We start from the raw sequence: 25507 nt of genomic DNA on the forward strand, positions 1-25507 counted from the left end.
AAAAGTTGCAACAAACCAAAATACGTAATGTTTTTTTTTCAATATTTTAATTTAATTTCGTGAAATTTCTTTGTTATTCAACTTCCTTCGAAATTGAATTCTTGAATCTTGGATTTTTCAGTTGATCACTTGGCCCGTGAAATTTTTTCAAAAAGAAATCCTTTTCCTCTCTCGTATAACTACAACATGCTCTGCAAACATGTATTCTTCTATATATGTTTAATGTTTAGCAGCAAAACCAGAAAAACTAAACTGTTACAGCCACGTGCACGCAAGACTCTGGCTCAATTTGGACAAACTGAACCTGCAGTGTCTTGGCTAATGCTCTGGAATTGGGGAGAAAGAAATCCCTTAACCGCATGCCGTAAAGCTCGCTGAGCATTTACGATCAATAAAACAATATTTAATATCCCACGTCGACATCTTTGCGGACACCCGTGGTGAGAGGGAGGAAAAAAACCCTGTCGTTACGCCGCAGCAGCGTGTCAATTACCGCGAAATTAATTCAGCAAAAATGTGCTCCTACAATATAAAATATTAAGCTGAGTGACGTCAGAGGCGCATATATACCATACGGATCCAATATATTAGAGTCCTTTTATTCATTACATAAATTTACGTGGTGAGTACAGCATCCACTTTTATTTTAGTTGCAATATTAATTTTCACATAAAGTAGGAAAAGTTTAGCACCCCTGCTCTGGAATGGACTAAATCGAAAAAGGGAGTCAAATTACTGCTGCAAATATTTTCAGGGTCGGGTGAAAGCCATTTGTTCAACCCTGGAGCACACACATAATATCACCCGCCGCATTTTTGCTATACCAACTCTTTTGCCTGCTGCCAGAGAAGGAGAAAGATCGGCCTCGAGTTTCTGCTCGGAATACAAACTGCCGTAATAAGCCGCGCGCTCTCTTTCTCAATTTCCAAATCTTACAGCTTGAGGCATTGCGAGCGAGCCACAGCCAAACGGCGAGCAAGCGGGATAGTTTTGGGAAGTGGGGCCATTTGTGAAACATCTTTCGGATGTGAGAGCGAAAAAAACAATTGCATTCGGTCCTCGTAAATCATGCTTGTCGCCACAAATCGGCCCTTAAATAATGCATTTTAATGTTGTATTGCAAACTTGTTAAACCAAAATCCAATTTCTTGCATCCCATCGGGCTGATGCATGAAACATGCGTATATATGCGCGTTCTGCCTCTCTAGGATATAATAATAACGCCTCTTGGGAGGCTCGGCTCCCCGGCACCTTGAGAATTACATTCAGAGCTGTTAACTCTACCGCAAAAGCAATATTTCACACTTCACGTGCGGCCCCGCGAATTTTGCATTATGATTCCTAGCACGTCTCTAATTTCATATCAGCCGCGTTTTGGAAACAACAACAACCCATATACTGGAGAAACTTGTTTCGGCTTGCGGGTGTAAGGTGTACATATGCTCTGCGTCGGATTTGAAATACGGCCTTAATAACGAACAGCAAAAGTAATTAGCGAGATATTGTGCGTCGCTAGTGAGGGTAAAGCCAAAAGGCAGTACCTGACAATGTAGAACCGTGATTAGGCTCGCTGTTTCAGCTTGCGGGTTTGCAGTGAAAATCAATAAGGCACACTTTGTGAATGGGAGATCTATCAGTGCGTTGAATAGACGTGACTACCCGAACCGTGTATTAATAACAAAAGTTTATAGCTCTAGTTTTTGCTCTAATTTCCATTTTGGAACAAAATAAAACATGAAGCAAAAGCAACTTCTTAAACCAGAAGTTCCTAGGACTGAAATATATTTTTCAAAACTATCTTATTTGTGTTGGAGAGTTGAAAATTAAAGCAATTCAGCTGTTTTTCCTCCTTCTGAACAATTTCTTTTCTCCACAAGATCCATCTGTGTGTAATTATTTTGATATCAAAGCGAAATCTATTAAAGTTTTCTGGAAATTCTCAATGGAGCGTTTAATAAAGAACCGCCTCTCCGTGAAACTTCTTGCGATCTGTACAAAGAAAATAGATTAAATCGTCACCAAGAAACTGAATAAATGAAATCAAAGTTTTTGCGCCGGTTGTGCAATTGACAGCAGCTGGTAAGAACCAAAAAGCAATCCAACTTTCTCGAAGCAAACAAAAGCAAAAAGTGGAGACAGCCAGCCCTGTGTTCTCAAAGACAAATTACTTATGGCCACCAAGAAAAACAAACCTATTTGTTCCATCTGACTTTCTTCTGGCCTATTTTAATTTAAAAAAAATCCAATATCCAAAATCATTTTAAGATGGCTTTAAGCATATATACGCACTTGATTGATTTTTTATTTACAGGGGAAATAATCTCCGTCACGAATCTTAATTATGGCTACGGGGCTGCTGTACAAATAGCATCCACGGAGCGCATGACGAGAAAAAATTCACAGCTAAATGGGGAATTTCGCTTCATTTATTAAACGCCCGCAGCAAATTTCTTTCAAGTTATCTTCAGCAAGAGCAAGAACTCCAATAGCAACTTGTTTCCCCTCTCATTCAGCCAAGTTGATTCATTTCTGCGTGAGTGAGTTTAGCAAAAAAAGCGCTGCCTGGAATCCATTCGGCAACTCTCGTAACAAAAGAGGAGAAGCCAATTTGTTTGCGCAAATTGAACCGATTCAATCTACTCGCGGACGACGAGATTTCCCTGTTTTATGTAAGGTTGAATTTGGTCGTATTTTAGACGTTTCCCGTGTCAAGCTATAGCAAACAGCAATTTACCCATACAAGGAAACTCGGTTTTGAAACAGGCTTAATCCTAAATTCCTGTAGTCTACTTACAAAGCAATGTCTTCTTGATTTTGTTGCTGATTTTTTCTTGCAGAATCTAAAACAAAATTAGAAAATTAAGGTATTTAGAAGAATAGCGTAATCCATGTACACGTACTCAATATCAATAAATTATAGAAAACAGATCAAAGACAGTATTTAACACATGTGATAAAAAAAACTCATGAAAAGAGGCACCTGTCCAGACATCGAAACTAGTTGAGGAATAAATAATTATGGCAACAAGCTTATTCTATTTTAACGTATTTAATTTATTACATGATACAAAAAGCCCCAAGAGCATTTTCCCTTCAAGTAAGCTGTTCACAAACTAAAGCGAACACTGTCATCAGCAGATCTCGTTAATTTGGTAAAATAAATGAGCAGACGAGATGATAAGAAACTTGGTGGTTGCCTCTCTAAATTAAAGACACGACGTTTCTGTCTCAGGCTCTGCTCCAATTGCGACAAAACATGGCGTTTCATCTCCGCGCGATTGCCATACTGCTGCTCTGGTATTATTTCATGTACTTACACACCAACATTGCATGTGCTTGTACACAACTCTATCAAGTTTCATCAACGCCTCTACACGCCATCTAAAATAATTCCCCATCGACCCAGCAGCACATATACACAGCCTCAGCCGCGAGAGTGAACTATATGTTTATATTACACATGAAAACCTATTTGTATATACTGTTTTTCGCCACGACATAAAACGAGTTTTTATCTCGACCTTCTGCAGCACACGTTCCCGTGTTGTTTAATAAACAAGTGTAAAGCGAAAGTTGTTGTTGCTGCTGCTGGCTGGTGTGACATCAGCAAAAAAAGCTCTCTCAAAGATAGGCTACTCGTATATGCAACTCTCGCCTCCTAATTCCGCCGAGAGCGAGCGCAGCGGCTGAGGGCTCTGAATCTCTGGACCAGCGCCTGTTAACGCCCGCATCACGTTCAATTTGAGATGTGAAGCTGGAAGAAGCTAGCGTTTGTCGGAGAGTGAGGTCTCCATACAAACGCGTAATTGAATTTATGATCCCTCTGAGCAAGCGCGGATCCTGAAGTCTTTCTAGACGATGAGAAAAATTATTAATGAAAGCAGAAAAATGTAAAAATGATTGCTATTTTTTGCAGTATGGTAGGTAATATTGACAAATTGGCTTATAAACAATTGTAGTGTTGCTATTTTAACATTGCATGCAAGATTATGAGATAGCTCTTATTGATGATGATGATAATCAAACAGAAGAAATTCTCGTCTAAAGCATCCACGACTTCTTTCCTCAGCATGGGAACATTGTGATCGTGTTCCACAGCCATTATTTATGTAATATGTCACAGAGAGATTCTGAGATGCACCATTTGATAAAGTTCTTATAATTAGTCAGCTGTCTACCAGAATTGTTGCCATTGATCACACACAAAAAATGTCTCGCGTCGGGGTCACCAGTTGTAGGAGCAGTAGTCGGATGAATAAAATACGACAAGTTTACTCAACTACAAATTTGAACTTGGTTTATTCAACTCAACGAACCGGGTGTGCCGAAATCGAGTGTCCGAGGATTACGTCGCGAAGTAAGAGTTTATTTGAATCTTATTTATTGCTGTGCTTTACTGATAAGGGTGAAATTGGGGTTGTCTCTATTGTCAGAATTAAAAGTACATTTTATAATATCAATTAATTAAAGTCACAATTAGTCAGTTAATTTAAGTAAGTTTTGAGAAAGTTTCACCGCCAAAGAGGGATATGGGGCTGGAAAACATCTGGAGATTTCCAGCACACTTAAGTGGGGGTGAGCACTGAGAGCACACACAAGTGGAGGAGAGAGCCACCACAAATGTATTTAAAAATCATAAATTTTTAAACATTTTCGACATAAAATTAGTTGATTCAATAGAATTAATGTTCAAGGAGTGACTCCACAGATACGGACAATTAAGATGAGCTGCAAAAAATAGGTGAATCCATCATCATCAGATAACCTTGTTTGTCGTGTTTTAATTCGATTTATATGTCCTCTTTTTATTGCCTACAGCTGTGTATTTTTCGCTCACTCTTTAGCCAAGCGTTTCAATGGCATGCTTGCTTGCTATTCCTCTTTTAAACCTTGTGGAAAGAGAGAAATGCTCTTTAGCGCACGTCGTTTTAAGGTTTTTGCGTGGCGAGGGGGCAGCCGGCGTGGAACACGTCACAACACAGCACAACTAACAATCGTGTTATTAATTGCTGCCTTTTTTGTCGGCAAGCGCACAATAATGTTAGCCGTGTCGAGTTGGCAAAAAAGGCGCAAATAATTTCTCAAGCGCGCTCGTCGGTGGCGGCAGAAGCTCCTTCTCCTTCCGCATTTCATCGAAGAAGCAAAAAACGCCCCTCTGTGGAGAACCAGCGAGCCCCTATACTTCTTCAAGGCAGCCGCCTCTTCTATACTGCGAAACACGTGTCAGCAACATTGTAATGATTAGAAAAAGCTTAACCACCGCAAAACCTCACGCCGCCACCACGCGCACACGCAAATAAGGCACGAGACTCTGTGACATTGGGCCAGTAAGCAGCCTGCTCTTTTTGTCGGACCGTTTTAGCTTCGCCAAATTGTGCTCAATTTGTGGTTGCTTGTCAAAAGCTCGAGTTTGAGTTCTAATTTCGCCTTGTGCAGGACTCGCAACCATTTTACCAAAATCCCATTGCAGAAAATTGTTTGCTGTTCGATTTCTTCCGATATTTTGTATACATTTTCCCAATATAAGATTGAAAGCAAAAAAGAAATATGTGCTGGATGACTTAAAATTAAATTTTAAATATCCATACTGGTGCCAGAGTCACAAAATTATGGTTTCGAATACTTACAAAATGGATTTTTCAGCAAACTTTCAAGCTCACTTAGAGAAATTTTAATGAAAATTTCTGAAAAATTCAAAATTGATGTTTTTTTCTATCAAAATATGACAAATAAAATTTAAAATAGCATTTTTATCATTTGATATCTTTGAATTAATGGCAGATTCATTACAAAAGCAAACCCACGAACTGAATAATTAAAATTTATGCAGATGCATCAAATTGTATCCGAGACAGACGCAAACTTGCCTTGAACATTAAATTGAGATTCACTCGAGATTTGGCAAATTAAGTTGCGTTCTGCTTTGGGCGACAAATTCCAATTTATCATAAGTGAATCAGCTAAGTGAATCTAACAAACTGAGCAACACACTCTCGGCTAATAAAGATGCAAATTGCAGAACAGCTCGTCAGGTTTCAAACTTTGTAGCCAGAGAGCAAAACACATTCAAGCGAATTCCGCACAAAACTCGCCCCTCACAGTCTGAACGGCGCGGCGCCATCGCGGTCTTGCGCGAAACGCACAAGGCGAGTAATTAAAACTCATTTCTTTTGTCTTCCCATTAAAATTCCATTAAGTCTGGCAGCCGCAAAAAGTGCGTTTTCGCCTGTTGAGGCAAAAGAGCCGTTTCCACGCAAAATTGTTTGGAACGACGTCGGAGTGGGAAGACGGCGCCCCCGCAGCTGCCAATCATCGCGCAATTTTCGCGTCTCTCTCGCTCTCGCCCATCTACTTCCGTCGCCCTTATTTCCCTACAGGCTCGGCACGTTTTAATTTGGAAGGGAGAACTGGCAGAATGCTCCCAAAGGTATACTTTTTTCGTGTGACGTGGCAAAAAAATAAGAATGAGTGTGTAACAATTCTGCACGGTATATTCAAACCATTTCCCAAAACTCCGGTTCAGTTGCGAAAAACAATTATCCGCTTTAATGTCACGCCCAAGAAAAGACTTGCGTTACCCTGCACGAAGCAAAATAAATGGTTTCCTGATGCCATTCGCGATATTCAGAATATTCGTTATCATTTTTTCAGTGGAATAAATATACTTTACTCAATTCTGCTTCGTGATCCAATGACGAAAAAAATCATTTTAAACCTAAAAAATTGTTACGGGGGAAGTGAAAATATTTTATATGTATTGAAGTGCAAATTAGACCGAAGCGGATGAAACCTAATGAACCTTAAATTTCGCGGTGTGAATTTGTAGGTGCGGTTTTCGTGTTACGTCGTTTAAAATTGGATGAGCACGCTAATGAACCTCCCAAGTGGATTAATAGGAAAATACCAGACCGCATACCAACTTCGCTTAATGAGTCTTGTATTAATTCAAACCAGCAACAATTTCAGGCCCTCAAATTGCGAAAATCGCCTCCACCAAATTACAGACAAAGCGACATTGTAATTTTTGCCTCTCGTCCTTGCTCAAAAGTGGTCTTTTCCTTTAACTACTCCATTAAAGAGAACGTCTTCTTGTATGGGGTTTTATATCAAATTAATTGTTCCCAAGGGCTGTAAGCCGATGAGACGGTGAGTTTCAATCTTCCTTCTACTCAGTGTCGGAATAAATGGGTTTTGCAGTTAAAGCAATGAAGAATGGACACAGGTTGTCTTCCATATGATACCCTGCATAATTAATCCAATTAACAAAGTTAAAAGAAAATTATAAACACGCTGACACTCTTCGATAATGATATCGCCGCAAGTTAACTTCTCTTGGAAATTAAATCTAATGAGGTTTATTTGAAAATAAAACAAAATGAAAGGGCTTCTAGTTAAACGGACTTTTATTCCCAGCCCCCTTCTCATTCTCACGGGAGCCCGCGTATTACCCGTTCCGTCAAGCGTGGCGGGAAGGCGCGTGTTGACTTGTTATGCAACCGGTGCGTTACATATGCCGTGCACGTTGCATACCGGCAGCATGAAAGGAACGCATCGGTACAAAGGCTGCGCGACCCCCTGTCGGGTGTTGTCCTCGGGACGAATTGCTGACAGGCAATCTCTTTATGCTTGCACGCCTACCTTTCCACGTATCTATTTTCGCACACGTGCGCTTCTCGCTCAAAATATCAATTTCGCCGCACCGGCATCGTACAAAAATGAGAGCATATGCACAGACCCAGTTCGATGACAGGGATTGATGATTTTTTTCATATTAATTCAGCTGCTATCATTTCTGCCCGATACAACGTTGGAAATCAGATTGATTAGGAAAATTTATTTTGCATTAAAAACTTTTTCCTCTACGCAGAGTGTATGAATTTATTATTCATGACCCAATAGCTTCTGGCCAATTCATCACGTGCCTGTCAAATTTATTCTCAACTTGCAATTTATATTCGTCAAAACCATTGTATTGTGTGTCCGCTGTTAGGAGTTCACGTCTACTTTTGAGAGATCAGAAAATTGTGAAAGAGACATCCGATACAAATTGAATGCATGTTTAAAATACAATTTCTCATTTAATTATGTTAGTTTTTTTCTTTATTTTGAGGATCCAAAATTAAGGCTCCCTGACTCTCAAAAGAGCAAAAGTTGGTCAATTTTGTCTAGAAAAATCTATTTCCAATAAATTTAATCACAAGAAAGCCGATTATCCGATAAATTTAGCAAAACGTCTAAAAGTGAAATAAAAGGTCGAAACAAAAGGGCATTGCGGATTATCCATCTGATGGGCTGGAACTTGGGAATTGCGTCCATAAAACGAGCTATGTGATCAGCAGCGAAAACACGACGAAGGCCGATAAAAATACATCCGAGCGGGTATCGACAGCACCAACTTTTCCTGGTCAAGCGTGCACAAGGCTAAACGAGTGTGTGTTCCATTGATTTCCACTAACAAAGAATTTATGGCACGCCATAAAAATAATAATACTTTTCGCACGCCATAGACGGGACCAAAATTGATCAGCGGACACCCAGGAATTAATTTACAGAGGTGGCCGCAACTTTTACTCGGTCGTATAAACGCATTCCGCCTCGCCTACGCAATGCTTCGAGCAAATCCAACTTGATCTTTCTCAGCGTGGAAAAAGTTCAGACCACTTTCAATGAACGCAGCTATAAAGGAATGCTCTCTGAAAATGCAAATGGATGGTGGTTGTTCGTGCAGAAAACAACTAATTCTGTGAAGGATATGGAATTGTCCGCTCTTCGCAAAAGAAGTTAAGGAATTTCAGCTAGTATCTGTTGGTTCAACCGCAGCTTGAGAGATCCATGTGCATTCTAGTCTTTTCACTTGGAATAATTGGAAATCAGCTTCAACAAGCCGATTTTAGGAATGTAACAAACTTTAAAAGGATAGGAACTTTAGTGTCCAATAAAGTAAATTCTTGTGGTTAAACTCTCTCCGTTGCATCTCCGGGAGGAATGCAACTTGGAATAAAATGCCAAGCATGAACTAATTTCAGAATTTTATAGAGTTTTGAATAAGACTGACATCAAAAGTTCGGCAATCCTCTTTGACAAATGTGTGTTTCCCGCCTATGACGTGCAACTCCGGCAGAGAAAAGTGGTGTGTTTTGTAAAAATAAAGACTGTTTCGGTGTTTCTCATAACTACCGAAAAACACGCAATCCTTTCCTACGCAAATAAAATTGTACGGCGCGCGCGGCTCGTTTCTCATTTCGACGTGTCTCGAGAGGACGGCTGCCGGCGGGCGCGTGTCTTAAAGGTGCGGGATTACTCGGGGGGCGCAAGGCTTGTTTATTTACGCATTTCGGGCAGCGGCGCATTTGCATTGGACCCTTGCAAGACGGTGTGTCGGCGGCAGCGGTGGCAAAGGCGGCGAGAAGATGTAATAACGAGGCTGTCACTCACGACTAAGATAAATGTGGCAGATAGATAAGGCGTCAGGCAGCAAGGAGAGTGACCCTTTTTATTAAAGCCGAGACGAGACACGAGCGCAGCGATGAATTGCGAAATCATGGGATGAAAGATCTGACTCGCAGCAGCAGTCACCGGCGCGTGCAGCTAGACGCGGTGATCGATGGCACGCCTTCCTATTAATATTGGAAATTGCGCTGCGTTCTTTCGCTGGCGAAATTCCAATTTGCTGGAAAATACGCGTGGAATGCCGACTGCCTCAATCTAACACAACAAAATTTTGAATGGCATTCGTGTTTAATGTCTCCGAGCCTTCAAAGTCAAGGAGCCAACTTTTTGATTCGATTAGAAAGGGGAACGCAAAGCGTCACACGACGCTGAACTTTTCGTCCTTAAAAATCTCTGTGGGGTCACCGTAAATATTTTCACAAAGGTCTATTTAACCATCAATCAGCATCCAATTTTATAAATTGGTATTTTTGATTTTGGTGTTCGATAAACCAATTGCCCGGAAGCTGTTGTGGGAGCTGAAGCAATTTCCCAAACAAATCAGGGCGATATAGAAACACAATCCAGTTCCGTTCCATTTTTAAATTACTATCATCAACATCGCCGACGGTGCAATGTTTTTATATAGCTTGCTTACATTTACATATTGAGACGAGTAGCAAATAAAGCATTGTGATTTTTTGTGTTCGCAATATTTCGCTCGGAGATATTTCGCATGCTTACTCAATTGTTGTCCTCTTTAATCCCGAGGCGAGTTCCCAGCGTTGACCTAACATATAAGGCCCCTTCTCTTATACGACGCAATCAGAATAGCGTTTTGTGATTTTTACGATAACAGAAAAATATAGCTTGTCTGAAACACCAGTTGTTGACCTGGTATTACATGCCTCTGGCAATTATTTAATGTTTAAGGCAGTTTAAGATCTAACCCTGTGATTGCTCGCGTACTTTGATTGTAAAATCGGTTTTGTGTTGAGGTCTCAGGACACGCCCAGGCATTATCACAATGTTGCGTGCCCTCGTCAAGTTGATTTACGTAAAAAGCAACAGCCTATAATTCTCGGGGCCGTTGAGCTTATGCATTTTTGTCAGCGATTAAATAGAAAGAATCTCACAAACTCTAAAAGTTCATTGCTTTTAATTCCTCGAAAAACATGTATATATCATATGTTTAACATCACGAGTAAATAATAAAAGATTGAAAATGAGATAACTCGATGCCAAAGTTGACATTAAAAGTGAATAACTGCTTGCTTGGGATGTTTGGTCATAATTAAAGATTAAAAGAAGCTTGTTGCTATCATCCGATCTCAATACTCGCTATTTTGAAACGTTACTAGAGGCGTATGACGGCTCCAACCTCACACAAACGCCGGAATTCGCACGTCTGGTACAGTTTTTGTGAGCTTGAATTTTTTCTATACCTTTCAGCAGAGCTTTGCGTGCTTTTGACTTCTGGCACACATGATTTCCAGATAAGTTTGATGGCTGCTGAGTAGGATATTTTAATCTTTCCAATCTCTTCATTACACGCTTGCTTTAAAAGCAACGATCACAAATCACAGTCAACTTGAAATATATACATGTGAAATTTCAGAAAGTGAGAGGGAAATAGACATTTACCAAATTCTTGTTAGTTCAGAAACCGATGATTAGTTTGGTAAAAAAAATGCCAAGACAAATAACACATAATTATATAGCATTATTTTTTAATGTATATAGCCCCAAAGAATACTCTCGTATCAACAGCTGCTGTCATCGTGCAAATCAATAAAGTTTCCGACTGCGAGAGCTTTTGTTAGAGCCGAAAAGTTGCGCGAACTCAATTCTCGATTTGAAAAGCCACTTTTCATGCGTGCTGCGCCGGTGGCGTTGAACCGCACGCACAACCAACGTCAGCAGACGACGAGTACAAATAATAATGATCATCAGCGAGAGAAAACAATAACTACTGTTGGCAGCGTCCCGCAGGCTGCCGGGAACAAATGGAGCTCATTAACCGCATTCGTGGTATTCCCGGCGTGCATTAGACTCAGACGATAATCCCAAACAGCAATCCATCCGTTCCAAATCTGCATTTTGCTTTAAAACGGAACAGACGCACACGACCGTCACCATTACTTGCGAGCAAATAGTCGAGTAGCCCGGCCAATTGAAGCAATGAATGAACCAGATATTGAAATTTGTATTGCATTCCGTTGAATGGAAAGGTGACCCATTTTTTCAATGCGATAGCACAATCTCGAATCAAATGCAAATATGCGATATGGTGGCTGAATTCAATCAATGCCGACAGACTGCTGTGTGTTCTAATTCAGATTTTTGATAAGTGATCAAATTATACATACACGTGGTTCAATAAAAGAATCGGGTCTACTTTGCAAGCAAAATGCCGTCGCATTTATGAACAGTTCTACTGTAAGTCTGTGGTGACAAAATGCTGGTTTTATCTCACAATTCATATAAATTCTCACTCTGTCATACACAAATGGAAAGCGGGTTGAAGGGAATTGCTTCAGTTGAGTGGGTTGTATAAGAACTGAATAGTTTTTTAGAGGGATAAGGGAATCCAATTTAACCCACTCTGTTCCAGGTACATCAAAGTCAAATTTTTGAATAGTTGCATTGAATAACATGTTTAACAAATATCTTCTGATTTAATTCCAAGAACGGGCACTAACCTCGAAACACGTCGTTTGGATATAGCCATATTCTGAAAGTAAAAACCACCTATTGATGCTTGAATAAATCAATGTAAAAACTAGCTTCTGCTAATTGCACTTGAAGGCAAAAAACTTTTTTAATCAATATTCGCAATTGATGACTTTTGTAAAAAGCAAGCTCAGTAGGGAGAGCCATCTGTGCCGCAGCGCCATTAGTCTCGGCAAACCCATCAGAAAGTGATTTATCCCGCGATTAAGGAAAGAAATTTAATTTAGGCCAGCTGATTAATTTGCGGTTGGCAAAAAGCAGCGGATAACCATACATATATTGATTACAGGTTTATGGCTGCAGGGGCGAAAGGCGACAATTACTCTCGTGTGTCCTTAAACTGCACCGGGCGGTGGCAGCCTGGTGAGTGGGCTGAGTTTTCTAAAGGGGAGACAATGGGCCGGGTTGAAAGATTGAAGTGGTTAGTTAGTTGGTTGGTTGGTCGCAGGCGAGGAGCTTGTCGTATACCCTTTGAGCGAGAGGCGAGAGAGCGAGCTTTATATTTGAACTCGGCAACGGCGGCCGGTTTTAATGCCGCGACGGAGGAGTCGCTCTCCCGCTCGCTCGCTCGCTCTCTCCTCGATTGAATCAATAGTACTTAAATGGGCGCCTGCTGCCACGTAAGCTTAATATTATGCAGGATAAGTGAACTGCCGCCACCACAAGTGTTTTTCCAGCACCGTCTTCCCTCCGCTCACCAATCAATGCTAAATTAAAATCAATTTCTTCTCTCCCCCGTTTGTTTTTGCGAGTCTACACGATAAAAACAGTTCTGGAGCGTCTCCAGATCGACTCGTTTCATTCTTTTTCTCAGAAGCAACAGCTCGTCACGTCGTTTCAGTAAGAACGCGTTCCTGAGTGCCTGCGTCTCAGACGATGGCTGGCAATCCAATATACGATGTATTTTGTTTGCTTTTAATAACATAGAAGGAATGGATATTGCTAGATTAAATTTTATTTCTGATCAGATGTGTTTTTTTAAACTTTCGTTCGGTAAATGGTTTTGTGGAAAGAAGTCGGAAACATGTTAGTTTCTTTTTTGTACAAACAATTCCAAGCTCGTACTCCATGCATGTTGCAAAAAACCCTCCGTTTGTATCTTTTCCGAGGGTCAATTACTCCCGAAAGTAAAGAGAGAATTTCTCTCTTGCACAGCAGGGGATTTCTTTAAACAAACGTGCAACTCCACGTTGCTGGGTGACACAAATTTAAACTTTTTTCTCCTCTCCGTTGGAGTAGAGAGAAAGAGGATGATCCGTATAATTAGCCTTCCTTCTTTCCTTTCTCTCTGTTTCCCTGCACTTGCCAGATCACTGGCAGGTTAACAAAACGAGTGTCACGTCTCGCGACTAATAAAATCGGCCAACCCTTTAAATGAAGGAAAAAAGTGCGTGCGCCACGTAGGCTTGCTTCGTGTTTTTCCACGAGCGGCTGTCTTGATTTTCAAAGCAGATGGACTCAAGTCCCACTAATCTCCTCTAGAGAGAATTCTTTCCCAGCAGATTGCATGTGGTTGCTAGGCTGGCGTGGCGTTACGATGATGCTAAAACACACTTTGCGACGGCCCACCAACAGCAGCCGCCATCAAGTGGCCTTTTCTGTTCGCTCTCGCTCGTTTTTATCAACCCGACGCGCTGGCGGTCTTTCTTTCTCTCGTGCGGCCAATGTGAAAACGCCGCTACTGCGCTGGTTATTTATGTAAATTTTCCTCGTAAGTTCTAATTTGCGAGAAAATTGCTTTCGGGACGCTGGAGGAATGGGAATTCTCGGCCGCAGTGACTAACAGACTACGATATAATGTGCATCTGCGTCATTCCGTATTCAGACGGCTGCATTCCGCTCAGCGTCCTTAGCGCGGCGTGGCCCCTACTGAGTGGAGATTGTACCCCCGAAAACGGATTATCGTAGCTTCTTTGTGGCAAAGAGCCTGCTGAAAACACTTTGCTAGTCAAAAGCCGAAAATTCAGCAGCCGCATCGAGGACTTCATGATAGCTGAGAAATAGTTTCCCTGTTTGAGGATGTGAATGAAAATTCGACAAGGAAATGGTCCTTTATTTTCAAAACTGTTTCAACATTTTCAGCTTTGGTCCCAAAGTGTATCACCAGATGAGCGGCATATAAGGACGCACCAGTCACTAAATCTATTTCGATTTCTCTGCTACCTAGCATAATTTCCATAATTTAAATAACCTTCTTTGATGTGCCCGTCATAATGGTATTTATATTCGATATTTCGTGCTTTGTAAGTGTTTCATCAGCAATTTGGTAAGAAAATTGATCCCAAAATACCAATTTAAATGTACGTGTCTGTTGTACACCTTTGGTATCTAAAAAAGATTTTTTATTCAAATTTTTACTTTATTAGCAATTAACAGGTTTATAGCTCTAACTTTTAAGATGTAATGATTTTGATTTTATGGTGATTGGTTTTCTAAAGGTAAGCTTATACATACTTATACTTACTGAATTCTTAATATAATTATGTACAAAGCGCAAGTCATTGAGTTTCTTGTTGGAGGTATGTGTTCTAACTTATACCAGTTTGTTCAGTTTTGCAAGAGGAAAATGTTGGCAGCTGCTACTTAAAATGGAATTTCAGAGTGTGCAATGAGCTGCATAATTTACATAGACGCAAGGACCTTATAATAAGCTTTAACAACATGGCGTGCCTCGCGCGCAAACCAAAATGGGTCACAAGAAGTTTTTGGCTTCAATGTCTCGGCAATAAGTGGCCGCTCAATATTAAGTGGAAATTTTTGACGAACTTGGAGAGCTCTATTTTCATCTTTTGTTAACCTTTGTGAAATATTCCCCTTTGTTTTTGTTGCGAAGGCCCTTTGTAGTTAGGAAAGTTTTTGCGTGCCCGTAATGCAAAGTGGATTATTACTAGCCACTTGTAAAAGGGAAAGTGCGTTCAAAACGTGCCATGGGCAGGGAAAGTTGGTTGCATTACAATTAACTCTGCTGCTCCTTAATATCAGTAAATTGTTGGCTAATAATATCGCAGCTAAAGTTTTGGGCCAAATTTAAACGGTCATAATTAATTTTCCCTTGCCAACTTTTCCTTTGTTACATCATCTCTTCGGGCAGAAATAGCACACCATTTATAAACTACATTGGCAGCAAAATTAAAAATTTAAATTGAGATATGAATAATCTCTCATTTTCGTCACGTTGTTAATATTTCACACCGGACGCAGGGTGTTTATTTTGTAAAATATAAATAATAAAAGTTGTTTTATTCCCGGTGGGGATCAAAATTAAGCTGCTTTGTAGCTGCCAGCCAGAGTCAAGGGGATTCATCTAGGTCTGCGGTCGAAAGGGTATCTTTGGTGCCAGCCACTCGAGCAAATCTTAATTACAACGGACAGAGGGTCGACGCGTGTGCGTGGCACTTTCAATTAGCTGTTGTGTGCGTGGCGTCGAATCCCGACTGCTCCTAATCTGAATATTCGGCCAGTCGGAACCACCGCGCTCCGGCGGTCTAGTCGATCGTTTACATATCTGCACGTAAGCCGCAGAGGGAAAAGAGAGTGAGAGAGGGATCCGCTCGCTCATCTCGCGGTGAGATTAGGCAATCGGCTGCCGCGGAGAGGATCACAGAGGCCTCTTGCCTGCCGCGCTAATTCCTCTCGAGAAGAAGAGCAGAAAGATGCATTATTCCGCACGCTCGCGGTAATTATTCTCGCGCTGGAGCAATTTAAACTCTTCTTGAAAGCAGACGGTGCGTCGCCATTTCTCATTAGGGGTCGAGGGAAGGTCGGTCGGCGCGCATATCTCACCATCGCTCGCCGCGTCGCTGGATCGTCTCTCAATTAATTACGCCAGCCGCAAGGCGCCGCGCCCTTTATATTACTTCGGGACACATCTCAAAGGATTTATAATTAATCGACCGACACGCAGCTTTGTATTTCAACATAAATTTGGGAGAGTGCAATTATTTTTATTGTTTGCCCCGCGGTGTTGCACGCTGAAACACGCGTTACCCGTTTCTGAATTATTAATTAAAACACCAGGGGCCGAGAAACAAAAACTTTTGCTTGCTTTGAGCCGGGCTGCGACAGGCGATGAAAGTTCTCCCTTTTGGCTTAAATTCTCAGAGTTTCTCGCGCGCAAGATGTTTCGCCACCAGAGTTGCAACTACCGCACTGCTCTCGACGTAATCCAGGGGTTGGAAAGTGACGATGAGGCGACGTTACGCTCAGTACCGCGTGAGCTGAGGCTTCACTTAGGCTGTGCACACCTTTAAGAAAACGCCACTCGGCTCACTTGCTGAGTGTGCTCCGCAAAGTGTACATTTTACGCTCCGCTGCCAGATCAAATGTCGCACACGCGTGTGAAGCTGAATTGAGGGCAGAAACAGGTGGTGCACTTTTCTAGCTCGAGAAAAGCGAGCAAGTTGTTGCGGAGAGTTGTGTTTCATTATAATTAGTGAGCACTTATGAAGCGCACTCAATTACGCTGAATAGCAAACGGAAAAGTGAGCGTAGCATGTTCATTGAGTGTTGTTTGCCAATCTCCGGAACTGCAGCGCTTTAATTGACACATTCCACGAAAGTCACTTGCTATATAAATGGCAATCCTAAAACTCACTGAAATGTAATTACAGTATAGGAGCATTTTGTTTTAATTAGGTTCTAGTAAACACAGAAATGCTCTTATAACTTCTGCTCTGCTGTGTCTGAAGAATTAATTTCAAAGTTAATTGCATCCTTTAGGGAAGGATTTTGCAAGAGAACGGTTTAATATCGAGAACTCAGAAAGTTTGCTTTTCCTATTTGCGGCTGGAATGACTAATGCATGAGTGGCTGGCGCTGTATCAGCAGTTCACATTACTATTTTGCAACCGCAGAGCAGCGCGAACATCCGGTGCTGAAATCCTCTCTCTCTCCACTCGCGTAAAAACTTGCAAAGCATTTTCCGGCGGAATGCAAAAGTCGCTGAGATTCAGGTCAAAGGCATGCAAAATCCAGTTTGCTTTCATTATTAATTATCTAGGCACAAGTCCCGGGTGCTGCACTCGTAGTGCTAATGAACGAGAACAGCGAGGCCTTTCCAGCGGCAACCGCCCTAGGAAGAAAAAGTGATGGTTTATTCATGAAATTCAAGCTAAGAGAAGAACAACACATAATTTTTTGCCCTGTTTCCAAAAGCCCTGGGGAGATTCTTCTCGCAGGCGCGCGCGTCATTAGTCTGGCCGGGAGGCTTTTAAAAAAATTACTCTCAGCAGTCGCGAGAGCAGGAGACAGACATGCGGCTTACTTTCGATGATTTAAAAAGAAACTCGCCATCGATAAACACAATATCTGCAAAATTCTGCCAATACTTCCCCTCCCTCCCTCGCTAAGTCCATCACAAAAGATTCATCTGCATAATTCCGCACTTCGCTTGCAGATCACTCAACCGGCAAAACATGCTTCTGAAATTGAATAAAATGCAAATGCGAGCTAGGTTGATTTAATCTACATGAAAACAGTTTGATATGACTTCCAAAAAAGAAAAGCCCTGCACTAAAAGTTTCGTTGCAACTGATTACTTTTTTTCTCCTGAAAGAAATGTCCTCAAAAAATGTTTTTAGTTCGGGGTTAAGTGAACGGCAAAATAATTTAAGAGTGAACTTGGGTATTTGAACTTCCTGCTAGTATTAAAAATAACAAACACCTCGATATTCTAATGGAATACCAACCCCTCAAATCTCATTTCATCCAACCATATCTAGGCGAAATCGAAGACAGTGCCCAATAGGTGTGGCAAACGCCCAAGAGGAAAAAAGAAAATCAATAGCTTAATAGCTTGGGTCCGTTTTCGCTCTGCACATAATAATGTTAACTAGTAGACGGTGCGAGAGTCGTATATCTGCCACCTTTATTGCCGTCTGAAAGTTTCACGTATTATGTGTATGTGCGTGTGTTGCACTCTGCGCCGCCAGCGTTGGCTCTCTCTGCTCTTTCTCTCTCCACGCGCACACACATTCCGCCGAAATTCACTCGCCAATGAGCCGAGGGAGGCAAAAAGAGGCAGCTAACCACCAGCTCGACCACATAAAATAATGCCCCAGCCCGAACTGTGAGCGCACCACACCACCCGGCCGCCGGTCCAGCACACAAAGCAAACGTGCTCCCTGCGGTGCACCTTGCAAATACGCTGCTTGAGTCGTGCATCAAACGGCGGGGGGATGGTCCAAGCAGCGGCCTTAATTGGAAAACTTTCGTTTGGCATCACGCTTTTTGGCGCCATCTGATTATTGACATCAATTCTCTCTGAATAACATTCCGAGACTTTTTGCGACCAATTAGGGGGGCTTTGGCCAATGTTCTCTAATTAGATGGGAGTTAGATCTGCCTATGCACAATGGACTTAGATAGAGTGCCAAGGCTTATTTTGCTGACGCAGCTGGAAAGTCTGGCTTGCTCGATTTGCTCCAGCCGAAACTTCCAGGAAAGTTATGTGAGAGGCGAACTGCGTATAAGACGATTTTGTGTTTCCGGTCGGCCTGGTCGGCTCAGAAAAGGTAATATTTTGTCACGCATCAATAAGAAGTGCATGAAATGGAAAGCAAACCCCCTATTCTATTGTAACTTCAGCATGAAAGCAACTTTTGACAATGTGAATTGGAAATTTGAATTAAACAGTCATTGTCAGAGGGCTTATTTTGCCTAAATGTGCAAATGAACAAAGTATTAAATATTCGGGCTTAGATTTTGTTAAATCTATACGAAACATTTCGTATTAAAATGGCATCAACAACGGGTAATTTTCCTCTTTTTTAGAACAAATAATTTTGACTGATAAATCATTTCAAATGTATCAACTAAGAATTCCTAAAGTTAATGTTTGCTAGGAATATGATAACAGTAGACGAAACCAAATTTCCACTTTTTCCCTGAAAGCACATTGTTGCGAGCTTACAGATAGATAGATAGATAGATAGAGTAAATCTTTGAAATTCGTCATATATGCTGATTTTTCTCTAGGCGTGTCAAATCAAGAGTACATGACGTGAAGTATTCGTGGATATCATAGAATTGGTAGCGTGATGCAGTTGATTTTACTCGTTTTAGGAATTCTTCTTTATCTTGGATAAAATTTAAATTATGAGGCAACACATTAAATATACGAGCTATCATGATTGCAGGATTTTGCGCAGAAATATTAAGTCCAACTGGGGCAATAAATAAATACATTTTAAATGAAAACCGATTTTCCGTCTGGAAAAGATCACATCTGAAATCTGACTCTCCATTATGTTCTTTTTTTAAATTTGGAAAATCGTGAACAGTTGTAATTTCCATACATGCACACTTAATTATTTATAAGACATGTTTTTGTTCCATACAAAAAGCATGTCACATTTTTCATGGTAACGATTCGTCCTCGTGAGAGCCCTCTCGCGTGCCTCAATGAATGATTAACAAGGCTAAATGCACCCATTACGAAATCCAAATAGCACACAGTCCGTACAATCGAGCAGACACATTAGTATTGTGCGAATATGTGCAATGCTGCTAGCACTACTAGGTTACCGCGTATGGATATGGAGGAAATGTGTGTGAAAGCTGCTTAAAAATAGATAAATCACAGCAGCCGAACAGAGGGAACGAAACGAAAGGGCTGACAGAGAATGCACGAACCGAATCGCATTTTTCTCGGTTCGTGGGAACACGCGGATTTGCATATGCACGCACGCGACGCCATTTGCATAAAATATCCTCGCGCCGGCGGCAACAATCTTTCCATTTTCAAAGCCTCACGAGGCGGCCTGTAATGGCCTTCGCCAGGACACGATTCGAAATTGGACGCAAATCGGCCCCTCTCGCGATTATTGCAGTCACAAAAACGCAGGAACTATATCGACGGCAGTCGATTTTCCTTTTCACTTCCTGTTAGCTGCGGCTGGTAGAGAAGAAAAATCAAGTTACCGGCACGAGAGAGAGACTGACGTGTACCGTAGTGAGCGGCATGGAATAATTCAATTTGCACCACCCTGCTCATCTCGCACGGCGGCAGTTAATTATACCCGCGCACGCTGGAGCTGCCAATAGAAACCACCATTAAGAGAGACTATATGCGCAGTGGGCACAGATAAATAGTGATGGAAAAGCGCAAGCCAAATCTGACAGCTCTCCAGGGAATATCCTTTTTATAGCGGCGGTTGCGTTGATGAGGGAAATTTCCATTTGGCATGCATCGACTCGTTAATGACATGCTCCAGCAGAATGCTTTCAATTAACCAACTGAAAGGTAGCGAAAAGTAATCACATATTCCAGCAATTTGCTGGCTGCGGCATTGGCTGCTGCTCGCTCTTTTCGCTCAATCAGCCGTTAATAGTGCCTGGAAACTTTTAAAACGCTGAATATAATATTGCTGATTGGATAAAGAAAAGTTCAGCCAGCTGAGCAAGGAAAGGTTGCATAAATTTAATTCTATGAGCTTTTATAACGTTCTTCAATCAAAAGAAAAATTCAATCCCCTGGAAATTTGTGTGTCTCAGTTTTCTTATAAATTTAGCCCAATGCACACTAAACAAGATTGCTATTAGATTACGAAAAATTTCACGTAAAAGAATAAATTTCTGAAAGAAGTGGTAGCATTGTAAATAATCTAGAACTATAGTTGTAAAATTTAGGTGACTCATGTTCGTAAATATAAGGAGATGTGTTCAGTGTCGGGAAAATTTTTTTTTACAAAGATATCGCTAAATTGCACTCATCGATATATATAGTTTGTATGTTTAAGCAATTTAACTAAAACAAATTATTATAATTTTTAAGAACTTCATTCATAGCTTCTAGCCATAATAGAGCCATACCCAGTGCTTTAAAATTTCAAATGGATAGAATTCTGATTATTAGCATTCTTGGCAATCTTAAATATACCAATGCATTCTTGCTCTTTTCAAAACTAATCTAAAAATACCAATCTAATCACTCGCCACACTCAGCCTATACTACAATAAATTACTACACAACATTTGAAATCACATAAATTTTACATTATTTGGAAATCTGATAGCTCTGATTTGACTTTTGCACAAAGCAGAGCAGCTCAAGCAGGCTCGATATATAGCTAATGAGAGAGCCTAAATGCGTAAATTTTCTGCGTAATTGCGTATCACGTGGAATTGACGCGAAAGCAAAACGCTTCTGGAGTCCTCGGGGGAAATTTGGCACACACGAAGAGAGAAAGAAAAATCTACGAAATTATCCGGCCGCTGGTTCCCGATTTCACTCTCTCCAGCAGGAGTAGGCGTTCGCTTCATTAGGTAATAATAAAAATGTTTGCTGTTCTCTGGAGAACACCACTGCTCCACCGGCGACAATTTGTGTGTGCGCCGCGCACGCACAAATTGCGAAAGATCCGACACGGCGGAAAGCAGGGTATTTTTCACTGTTTGAATAAACTCAGTCGTAAATTTCAGCAGGCAAACGCTAAATTGTGATACATTTTTCGGCCGCAGTTGCACGAGTCCCAAGAGCATTGTTTCCTGCGACCCGAAGGGATTCGCGGGCGGAAATTTATGCAGCTCCGCTCGTCAAGAATGGTGAGGGCGGCCGACGTCGATTCCTCTTCATTTTCAGGCCAAACGACCGCGCCTTTGTCAATTTGGTCACACCAAACAAACAACTACCAGCATACCAAAAATGTCTCGACAGGAAAGGAAAACCATGGTATTATATATGCTTTATATTTTTGAACTATGTGTGGAAGTTGTGCTTTTTTGTGCATTCGTTTCAGTCGTTAGGTAAAATTTTTTAAAACACTTGTAGAAGATCAGATTGAAACTACAATAGTTTCCACTTTCAAATAAGAGCAAAAGGCATGAATTTGTATTTATGTGGCCAACTCTTCTTTACTCTCATATTTATCTTTTGTGTTCTTATTGATTAAAATTTCTTAAAGTAAAAAAGCATTTTTGTAAAAAAAAGGCAATTTAAATTGCATTAACAAGATGGCTTTCCAGTCGGGACAAGTGTGGTTGTGAGGCCGCAGCAGGTACATGTTGTGTGGCACGGTGTCGTCCCCTCGTTGACGACTATAATGCCGCGCGCGCGGGCATTAAGGAAGGGACTAATGGCCCCCGTCCTTGCTCGCGGCGTAATTGCATTATTTCATGCTGCTACACCTCAATGGTGATGATGACGGAAAGCAGCCAGTGTTTTGCTACTTTATTATCTCTCTCCGTTTGTCCGCCGAGATAAGCAGCAGAGAGCCGCAGACTTTAGTGGCAGCCCATTGTTCCAGTTGAAAAGCCCTCTCGACGGATTAAAATTTCGGGACGTGCGTGAGCGAGTGAGAAAAAGGAAAGTGCGGAGAATACGTTCCACTTTATGAAAAGGAAGTTTCGAAAACATCGCTGAGCGCTCTTTTCGTGCGCATTATGCGCTTTCACAAAATGCAAATTTTCAAAAATAACAAAATCCTTTTATCAGTTTTTAGTAAAAAAAAATCATCTACCACATCATGCAGCTATGGTGAGCTGATTACTCTTTGAAAACATTATACACTATTTTCATGGCATTGAAAGATGTTCTGAGAACGGATGATTCAATAGTAAAAAAATGATCGGGAGAACGAAGTATATTCATAAAAGACTAAATGAAAACTGGCATCAACGTCTGATTTTAAAGCAATACCTTTGTTATATCACGGAAGGGTTTTATGCCTTTCGAACTCTATAAAATTCGCTAGCATGAGCGGATAGAAAATTTTCTTGAGGTGATCCCAGTTTATATCAGGATAAATTACTCCAATTCAATGATTTCACTATATGGGTCATGATCAGCATGAAAGAGGAGATTTCGTAGGAAATGAAATACCAAATGCATATTTATATCTTTGCAGCTGACAAACTTTGGTTCTATCATGTGTTAGCCAAGAAAATGAGCAATTTAACATACGTTTTGAGCAGCCACTCGAACCGTGCCTACTAAGGTTATCTAAATTGTATTTGAGAGAAAATTTTTTTCCCAAAACATTGCAACGTTTTTCAGTAGTCAAAGACAAAAATATACTAAGTCGTTGCATTCCCTCCCCATGCGGAAGATAAGTTAATCTCCCGTGAGACAAGAGAAGAAAACTATATTAATTTAAGCTTGCACCTCATTCATTATACGCCATATATCGTTACTTCATCAAAACAAAAACAATTTAAGCTCAGCTGGCTAGTAAGTTTAGCGTTGGCAGCTCGATGGCAATATAAACTTGTTTGCGTGTACCAAGCACACATCAAAAGCTTTGCATTATGTTTGACGAAAGTTTGTTCATAAAGTGACGCACACAAACACTCACTTCTCTTTCAGCAAGAAGGATTATTGAATTATCAGCAAGGGTAGCGGGAAAGAAATTGACAAGAAATACATTAAATACCATATGTGCTTCCTTGCGGTTACGGGGCGCTCTTAAAAATAAATAATATATTGATTGCACACGGCCTATTGTACTCTTTAGTAGTCAGGCATCTTGACTGCCACTGTTGTCAGGGAACGAGGAATTCGAAACTTCTTCTACCCCTTTTATAGCCACTTTCGGCGGCTTTTACGCGGATTTATTCTTTTTATTATTTTCCACTCGCGCGTCATTGAAAGATTAATCGCAGTAAAAGCCCATTTTTCCACCAATCGAATAGGCTTGAGTGAATCTTCCATCAAAATCGAGCACAGAGCCGAGAATTGATGAGCAATTCAAATTTTGGAAACCAAAAATATTTTCCCCTTTTGAATAAAAATTAGTTTGGCTTGAGTGAAATTTCACACACACACACACACACGCATCACAATAAAGACTGCTTCCCTTGAGGGGAGCAGGAAAATTGAGTTCGATCATTCCATTATCTGCTGGCCTCCTGGTTGGCCATCGGCACGCAATTTATTCACTCAGCCAACCAACACGGAGGAAAGAGGCTCGATTTGAAATTATAATACGCACCACAGAGCATTAACATTCATCGTGCATTAAAAGAAGCAAGCAAGCAAACACATCTAAGCCGCGAGATCACTTTAACGAAATGCGGGGTGAACTCGTTGAAAAGGCAGCCGCCCGCACATGAATTCTTCTTCGCTACAAAGGCTTTCCCGACATATAATTGAATTTTTCCGGCCTGGTTATTCCCTTTTTGACAAAATTACAAAGAGGCTGGAGGGCCAGAAATCCACTTTCGCAGGCCGCTCCGCCTCGGCAGCGGCAACGCATGCATGGACGAACGATGTGGAAAAATCGAAAGGGCAAATATTATTCTGCACTCACAGTTACTGAAGAAGAACGTCCTCTTCAAGCGGGGCGTCCCCGTTGGCGCGGGGCGAAAATTTCACCCAAGAGTCCAAACTTGTTGACAACTTCCCTCAGCTGCTTCTTGTCATATTCCGGCCGAAGAAGAAAGGAAGAGGGAAGGAAGAGGCGGTGGCGCGCCGTCTAGGTCACCATCACCCCAGCCGGATGGTCCATGGACGTGCGACGGCGGGCGACGGATTGCAGCACGCGGCGACCCACTGACGGCAATCGACGCAGCAGCCAGCGAACGGTCGTCTCTGAACGGCGGCCCCGAGTCGAGTAGCGGCCACCGAGAGCGAGAGGGATGCTCGCGAGGTAGGGGGCGCGCGCGCACCCTCACATAAACGGAGGACGAAGGCGAGCTGCCGGCTGCCGCTCCCGTGTCCCATTATGCTCAGCGTGCAGCCAGTCAGCCACTGGGCCACCAAACGAGGCCAACTTCAAAAAGAGTCCAAGCTGCAGGTGCAGTCGAGAAGCACTTGCCTACATGGTGGGTTTCATAAATCAAGTTGCTGCTGTTGCTTCTTCTTCTTCTTTTTAAAATATGAACGTACTATAGATCCGGTTTGGCGGATTCTTTCTATTGCTTTCGGAAGGGAAATGTAGTTCCGCAGTTGATGTTTGTTTCCCTTCGTAAATGGAGCGGAGAAGGCATTTAACATAACCATGTAACTCAACTCCAACGTTTATGCTTCTTTAGAGTTAAGTTGTTCCGTTATCAAATATGCATAAATTCCATATTTTATTCAAGCGTTCAGCTCCCTTTAGCAGTAGTATTATTAACATTGTAAGTGTTGAATTTTTTTTTGCATTGGGCAAGATTTGTGACTAACAAAATTTTTAAGTATCAGAGCTGCGTATTTTAAATAATTTATAGGTTCAAATTTGTTGTTTTACCATTAGTTTATTCAAAAGAAAATATTTAAATACAATTTTGCTTGAAGATTTTAAATTTGGGCCCATCTTTGAATATTAAGAGAATTGCCAATTTACCATTTGCGTATACCCTTTACTCGTGAAAGCCGGATAGACTGGCAACTTATAATTTTAAGGCAATTTTCGCTGCGATTTAAGGT

At 41.3% G+C, this 25507-nt stretch overlaps 1 protein-coding gene across 2 annotated transcripts in view; it reads right to left on the minus strand.

Annotated features, from left to right (window-relative positions):
* The window catches only part of LOC135939888 (5-hydroxytryptamine receptor 2A-like), an 89733-nt gene extending 65010 nt beyond the window's left edge, over window positions 1-24723 (minus strand). Inside the window, exons 1-2 of one of the 2 annotated variants that reach the window (XM_065484493.1) lie at window positions 24408-24723; window positions 2795-2840 (exon numbers count right to left, since the gene is read on the minus strand). The gene's annotated coding sequence lies outside the window, so the exon portion shown is untranslated. The remainder of the gene's footprint in view (window positions 1-2794; window positions 2841-24407) is intronic. The other variant, XM_065484495.1, reaches the window with a different exon arrangement.
* Window positions 24724-25507: the final 784 nt, after the last annotated feature.

Source organism: Cloeon dipterum, chromosome 3 (assembly GCF_949628265.1).
Source record: "Cloeon dipterum chromosome 3, ieCloDipt1.1, whole genome shotgun sequence".
NCBI classification, from domain to species: Eukaryota; Metazoa; Arthropoda; class Insecta; order Ephemeroptera; family Baetidae; genus Cloeon; species Cloeon dipterum.